The sequence below is a fragment of the Olea europaea genome, chromosome 12, assembly GCF_002742605.1.
Source record: "Olea europaea var. sylvestris chromosome 12, O_europaea_v1, whole genome shotgun sequence".
In the NCBI taxonomy this organism is placed as follows: Eukaryota; Viridiplantae; Streptophyta; class Magnoliopsida; order Lamiales; family Oleaceae; genus Olea; species Olea europaea.
In genome coordinates this window covers 11,099,264-11,107,759 of record NC_036248.1, presented here as the reverse complement: position 1 = coordinate 11,107,759, position 8,496 = coordinate 11,099,264, and positions in this window count along the sequence as shown.

The window sequence follows — 8,496 nt, the reverse complement described above, 5'->3', positions numbered from 1 at the left end:
ACATTACATCAACTTTCATCAAAGTCTAATTTTGAACTACACCAAGAATCATCCCAAGTTAATTTGAAAAATATGTGCATACTGAATTAGGATGGCCAGAGTTTCAGACAATGCTTCTAATGATAAAATATCTATTTAAAAACCATATAAAAAAAATTTAAATATATGAAGATTTAATTAAATTATAATTTTATTGGTCTTTATATTTTTGTAGGGACTGCAATAGATCAAGGCATAGCCTACATTCTAATGCTTGTGGCTTTGGTGCTGAAATACATTATCCACTAATTTTTTTTTTAATTAATTCTTCATCATCATCATCATCACCTCCATAAAAAGGCACCCCAGAACTTGATCATCACTGCAGGTTATAGACATAGAGAGAGATTTAGAGAGACAAAGGGCAATTTTTCTCCAGCAGTTTTCTTTTCGTTTCTTTTCTTTTTTTCTTCTTCTTCTTCTTCTTTTTTTTTTTTTTTGGGTGGTATTGGGTAGTTGAGTAATTAATAATGCTCTTATTTTTTTGCCCTTTCCAATGTGGGGGTGGTGTATGCAAAATGTATGAGAATATTTTTTTTTTCTAATTTTATTTGTATTCTTGTTTGCTAAATATCCATTTTCAGATAGTAGTGTCCATTTTTTTCCTATGTATGAATTTTCCTTTCATTTATGCGCCGATTGTAATAAGAAAACAAAGTCTGACTTTTATCAATTCGGAGAGCACGATTTATACATAAAATTAAATATAGCAATTCATTCTCGACTAACGATTGGTTACACATTCACGGCTTCGGTGTAATTTTGCATTGATTGGAGTCGGGTTATCTAAAAGGAAGAGATTCAATTAATTCTATAATGTTAAGCTTCAAAAAGACAAAAGACTTTATGTTGGTATGCAATTATAAATTTAAGCACTATCCCTTGCCAAACATTAATTTGATAAGGAACCGAAGCCGTGAATGTGTAACCAATTGTTAGTTGAGACGAATGGATCTTGCTATATGTACACGAAGATGTATATAATGGATTACATAATGCCACATGACAATTTACCATTTGTCAGTTTAAAATACAATTAATTTTTTCATTCAATCTTTTTCCTCCACATCATATTATGTAATTCATTATGTATATTTTTTATGTACAAGTAGAAAAAGCCATCTAATAATGGATAAGTGTCGTCACGTTTTAGCAACAGATGTTACGGAAGTCTCACCAACTCCCAAAATATTATTATGAAAAAATTTCCTGTAGTTACTTTTGGAAAACTTGGAATAATTAGTTGGTTTGACCAACTGTTGACCAATTATTTTAGTGGGTCTCATTAGTTAGATAAATGATTTTATTTGCCAAGTGCATTATATTCCATGAGTAGAATTGATATATGTATTTATTTCTCAAAACTAATTAAGAGTGAATGAAAAATTAAATTCAAAAAATGACCACTTGAAGTTGAAATAAATTAAGAATAAAAATTGGTGAGAAATTGGAAAGTGTCAATCCAACATAGGAAAATTAGAAGAATAGTAAACACTTTATATAGCTCAAGTTTGAGACTTGGGTTTGGGCCCCAAGGGGTGCTACTAGTCTTTAAAGGGGAGATGACCTACATGCTAGTAAGTTCAACTAAAGCCCACACGCATGTGTCATCATCGCAATCTGTCCGTCCGCGAATTTTTTGTGCGCGACACGTGGCCTTTTCTAGAAACTGGCGGTTGGTGACAGTTTTAACTGTCTATCCAAACGGGTTGTGTCTATTCCAACATAACTTTTCGACTGTCATGTCTTTTGGACACAACCTTTCAACTTCTATAAATAGACCCCCAGATCCCCGATTTTGTTTGTTCCAAAAAATTTTCTTCTCTGCTTTCCTTTCCTGCAATATTGTTCTTCTATCCTGCAATGTTCCATACTCTGCATTTCAGTCCCAAATATTATTTTCGTGCATTTTAGTCCTCTGATTTTCGAGAGGTCAAAATATTAGCAGGTTCGTTGGATCTTATAATTAGGAGTGCTGCAATTACAAGTCGAGGTCATTGTATCTTGGGAAACGAGTACCAGGAGATCGTCGGCACTAGTGCAAGGTATTATCGTCTTAAGGAGAAAGAGTCAAACTCTTGCCTCGACCATTATTCATTCTAATTTTATTGCGCTAATTTTGTAAGTCAAAATTTTGCCCAATTATCTATTCACCATCTATTTAAATTACTGCACGACATTCTCAAATTTCATTCAACAATTTCAACAATCTTAAGACGAAAATTTTATTTACATGATAATTTATATACTGAAACTTTGTTAGAGTAAGGCAAGTAAAAACACATCCGTTGTACCCCCAAATAATGCTCATGGGGAGAAATCGAAAAAATTCATATGAATAGATTTTAAAAGATAGCAACAGAAAATATTGTTTTATCTCACGATTCTGAATTTGGCAAAATTCTTGAGTGAAGATGCTCCAACTATTGAGGAGAAAGAAACAGATTCTAAAAAACGAGCAGCATTCGATGCATGGAGTCATAGTGAGTTATTGTGCAGGAACTACATCCTCAATTGGCTTGACAACACGCTATACATTGTATACAGTTCGGTCAAGACAGCTAAATTACTGTGAAAATTGTTGGAAAAGAAGTGCAAAACAGAAGATGTCGGATTGAAGAAATTCCTTGTAGGCAAACTCCTAAATTTCAAAATGATAGATTATAAAACAGTGATGAATCAAGTCCAAGAGCTGCAAATCATCTTATATGAAATACATGCAGAAGGTATGAGGCCCAGTGAGTCATTTCATGTCGCTGCTATTATCGAGGAATTACCTCCAATGTGGAAGGATTTCAAGAACTACCTGAAACATAAACGCAAGGAAATGGGACTTGAAGATCTGATTGTAAGATTAAGAATTGAGGAAGATAATCGAAATTCTGAGAAGAAGTTTGGAAAGTTACATATGAAGGCTAAAGTCAATTTGGTAGAACCAAATACTATCAAGAAAAGAAAACACTCGGGTAATGGCAAGCAAAAAAGCAAGGCCAAGAAATTCAAAGGAGATTGTTATAATTGCGGTAAGCCTGGTCACATCACAAGGGATTGCCGACAGAAAAAGCAAAGTAAAAAGGATCGAGTACACTTGACCAAGGAAGGCAAATTTTCTAATGGTGTGTCTGCACTAATGCTCTTAGCTGTTGTATTTGAAGCAAAGATGATGAACAATATCCAAAAGTATGGTTCATAGACATTGGCGCTACTCGACATATTTTTGCCGATAAGAAGATGTTATCATCTTACACTCCTATTAATGGACAACAATTATTTATGGGCAACTCGATAACATCAAAATTTGTTGGTCTAGGTAAAGTAGTGTTGAAGATGATATAAGGAAAAGAAATAACCCTTGTCGATGTGTTGTATGTTCCTGATATTCGTAAAAATTGCGTGTCCAGAGCTTTGTTAAGCAAAAATGGGCTTAGACTAGTATTTGAGTCTGATAAGTTTGTACTCACCAAAAGTGGCATGTTTATGGGCAAGGAGTACCTAGCCAATGGGCTATTCAAAATAAATTTAATGCCCGTACTTCGTGATTTTGATATTAATTAAAATAAATCTTCTGCTTACTTGATTGAGTCCTCTAATTTATGACATGATAGATTATGACATGTTAATATTAATACTTTATGTAAATTAGTAAGTTTAAGTCTATTGCCTACAATTTCGTTTGATCAAAACCATTGGTACAAATTTTGTGTAGAGGCTCAATTCGCTAAAACACCATTTCATTTAATTAAAAGGAACTCAAATCCTCTAGAACTCATTCACAGTGATATCTGTGACTTAAAGTTCGTGCAAACTAGAGGAGGTAAAAAATATTTTATTACTTTTATAAATGATTGCACTAGGTATTGTTATGTGTATTTGCTAAGAAGCAAAGACGAGGCCTTAGAATCATTTAAGCAGTATAAGAATAAGGTTGAGGATCAATCTAGCAAACGAATAAAAGTTATCCGTAGTGATAGAGGTAAAGAATATGGGGCACCGTTTGAAGAATTTTGTTCAGATTCAGGGATTATTCATCAAATCACAGCATCGTATTCACCTCAGTCAAACGGTATTGTTGAACCCAAAAATCGTACTCTTAAAAGAGATGGTGAACTCTATGTTGATCGGTTCTGGTTTACCTCAGAATTTGTGGGAAGAAACAATTCTCTCAACTAACCACATACTAAATAAATTTACTACACAAAGGTAAGAACGAAACTCCTTATTAGTTATGAAAATGTTATAAACCTTCGTACAAATACTTGAAAATGTGGGGGTGTTCCACTAAGGTAGAAGTACCAAAGCCTAAACAAGTTAAAATAGGGCAAAAAACAATCATTTGCATATTCATTAGACATACTAATAACAGTAGTGCGTATCGCTTCCTCGTATATAAGTCCGACATTCTAGATGTACATGAAAATACTATTATTGAAGTTAGGAATTGTGTATTTTTTAGGACATTTTTCCTTGTAAGGATAGGAAAGAGATAATTTTATAAAAATGAACTTATGATACTATATTGGTAATCATCAAAGTGATAAAGAACCAAGACGTAGTAAAATGGTCAAAATAGCTACGTCCTATGGTCAAGATTTTCTAACTTATTTGTTAGAAAATGAACCTAAGACATTCAATGAAGCAATGTCAAGTTCAAAAGCTCCATTTTGGAAAGAGATTATCAATGATGAAACAGATTCTATTATGCAGAATCATACATGGGAGTTGGTAGATCTCTCACCACATAACAAACCATTAGGTTGTAAATAGATTTTCAAAAGAAAATTAAAGATTGATGGATCAATAGATAAATATAAGGTTAGATTGGTAGCTAAAGGATTTAAATAAAAGGAAGGTCTTCATTCTTCGATACATACTCTCTGGTAACAAGAATAACGTCTATTACAGTATTAATTGTAATCGCAACATTGCATAATATGGAGATCCATCAGATAGACGTTAAAACAACATTCTTAAATGAAGAGCTAGAAGAAGAAATTTACATAGAACAACATGAAGGGTTCATTGCTCGTGGACAGGAGAAAAATGTGTGTAGACTCGTTAAGTCACTACACGGACTAAAGTAAGTACCAAAATAGTGGCATGCAAAATTTGACAAAACTATGTTATCAGATGGATTTAAGATTAACGAATGTGATAAACGTATTTATATTAAAACCACACCCAGTGCATATGTAATTGTATGTGTCTATGTTGATAACATGCTCATAATGAATAGTAATCATGATATCATAGAAACTACCAAGAAAATGTTAACAAAATATTTTGACATGAAAGATATGGGTATTGCAGATATAATATTAGGAATTAAAATCCTTAAGACATCTGAGGGATTTGTTCTATCTCAATCTCACTATATTGAGACTGGGCTTAAAAAGTTTCATGTATATGATGAAAGTCCAGTTAAAACTGCACTAGACTTAAGTTTACATTTGGCCAAACATAAAGGCGAGCCCGTATCTCAATTGAAGTACTCTCAAATAATAGATAGTCTAATGTATATTACCAACTGTACTCGTTCGGATATAGCATATGCAGTGAACAAGCTTAGTAGATTCACTAGTAACCCAAATAATGACCATTGGAAGGCATTGATAAGGGTTCTTAGATATCTACAATACACGTCAAATGTTGGATTACATTATACAAGATATCCAGCAATATTAGAAGGACACAGTGATGCTAATTAGATATCAGATACAAAAGACTCAAAATCCACTAGTGGTTATATCCTTACCATTGATGGTGCAACCGTGTCTTGAAAATCATCTAAACAAACGTGTATAGCTTGATCTATGATGGAATTTGAGTTCATAGCTTTAGATAAAGTTGGAGAAGAAGCAAAATGACTTCATAATTTATTAGAGGATATTCGATGTTGGCCTAAATCTGTGCATGTAGTTAGTATGCATTGTGATAATCAATCGGCTATCGATAGAGCACAAAGTAGCATGTATAATTGTAATTCTCGACATATGTCGAAGACATAATACAATTAAGCAGTTGATATTGAATGGTGTTATTTCCAAAGATTATGTAAAATTTAGAGAAAATCTCGCGGATCCGCTCACAAAAGGTTTACCAAGAGATTGGGATGGCAATTGGGCTCGTCGACTCGAGCCGCCTGTGGCTCAGCTCGAAAAAAGCTCTAGCACGATTGGCTTGAGGCTCGAGCTGAGCCCCATTTTCAAGTGCCGGGCAAAACCCAAGCCGGCCCGTGTGGCTCACCCGCTCGAGAGAACGGAGCATATATTTAAAATAAAATAAAATTAGGCAGCTACTGTCAGAAATAGACAGCAGGTTGTTGCTAAACAAGTTGCTACCTCTTTTTTTTTTAAATAAAATAAAATAAAATAAAATTTCAAAACCAAACAAAACCTGAGCCAGCCCGGCTCAAAAAGGCCCGAGTGAGCCTAATTTTTTTGCCAAGTTGTTGCTCGGGCCCGAAAAAAAGCTCGGATATTTTATCCGAGCCGAGCCCGAGCCTATAATTTCGGCTCGCAAGCCGACTCAACTCGTTGACATCCCTATCAAGAGATCAAATGAATTGCCTATTAAGGGGAATGAGATTAAAGCCTACTACGGAAGGATCTTTGTAATGGTAACCCAACATTGTTGACTGGAGATCCCAAGATCTTGGTTTAATGGAACAACTAAATTATGAAGATTCAAAAAGTACTTTGGAGTTAACTCCTACCTATTCTTATGATAAAAAAAAGTGCTATTTGTAGAAAGTATTAGGTTAAGTTATACTTTTAATGATTCCTATATCTTTCATTATCCAAGTGGAGTATGGCTGGTACTCTTAATAAAAAATCACCTACATAAGTGTGAAGTTGGGCCGCTTCCATTAAAATGTTTCAAATGCTTGAATTTTCTACTTATGAAATTCAAAAGTTGTTTCGAGCCAAAATGAGCACAGTAGTGAGAACTCGAAAATATTAGGAGGTTATTGTGTTGATGCTATTGTCTTAGTTTACACTAATGGCTAACAGTTCAAGACATCGCATTCACTGATTAGCCAAGTAAATTCGATAGTATTCTCTTATGGAAGGTTCAAACCTATAGGGTACCTATCTAAATGCAATAACTTTTCGTCTGATCTCTCGTTAGGGTTTGCATCATCTATTGCATTAATTTCCATTCATGTGGGGGATTGTTGGAAGATTTGGAATAATTAGTTGGTTTGACCAACTTTTGACCAATTATTTTAGAGGGTCGGTTAGGTGGATAAATGATTTATTTGGCCAAGTGCATTCTATTCCATGAGTAGAATTGATATATGTATTTATTTCTCAAAACTAATTAAGAGTGAATGAGAAATTAAAGTCAAAATGACCACTTGAAATTGAAATAAACTGAGAATAATAATTGGTGAAAATTTGAAAAATGTCAATCCCACATAGGAAAATTAGAAGAATAGTAACCACTTTATATAGGTCAAGTTTGGAACTTGAATTTGGACCCCAAGGGGCACCCCTAATTTTTGGAGGGGAGAGGACCTACATGTTAGTAAATTCAACTAAAGCACACACTCGCGCGTCGTCGCCGTCTGTCCATCCTACCAACTTGCTCGGCTCGACACGAGCACGTGCACGAGTACGGGTCGTGGGCTTGGGCTTGGGCTTGGTCCAGTTGGTATATATATTTTTTGGTGAAATAATATTTTAATTATATTATTTTATTAATTAAATAATATATTTTCATTATATTATTTATTTTCTCTTCCCCGAATTTTCTGTGCGCGACACATAGCTTCTTCTAGAAACTGACGGTTGGTGACTGTTTTAACTGCCTGTCCAAACGGGTTGTGTCTGTTCCAAGACACAACTTTTAGGTTGTTTTGTCTTTTGGACACAACCTTTCAACTTCTATAAATAGACCCACAAATCCCCGATTTTGTTCATTCTAAAAAAATTTCTTCTCCGCTTTCCTCTCTTGCAATATTGTACTTCTGTCATGCAGTGTTCCATATTCTGCATTTCAGTTCTAAATATTATTTTCGTGCATTTTGGTCCTCCAATTTTCGAGAGATCAAAATATTGGTAGGTTCGCTAGGTCTTGTAATTTGGAGTACTATTATTACAAGTCAAGGTCATTGTATATTTAGAGACGAGTGTCAGGAGACCATCAACACCAATGCGAGAAATTATCATCTTAAGGAGAAAGAGTTGAACTCTTGCTTCGACCATTATTCATTCTCATTTTAGTACGCTAATTATGTAAGTCAAAATTCTGCCGAAATATTTATTCACTATCTATTTAAATTACTGCTTGACATTCTCAAATTTCATTCAACAATTTCAGCAGCTACCAACCATTACAAAGATATTCTGGTAACTTTTTGGAAATTACAAAGAGCTCCCATGTGGACAAAAATAGATACATGAACCCCTCTTTGATGTGGAGTTAAAATCAGACTTTTAATAAATTTTGATAATA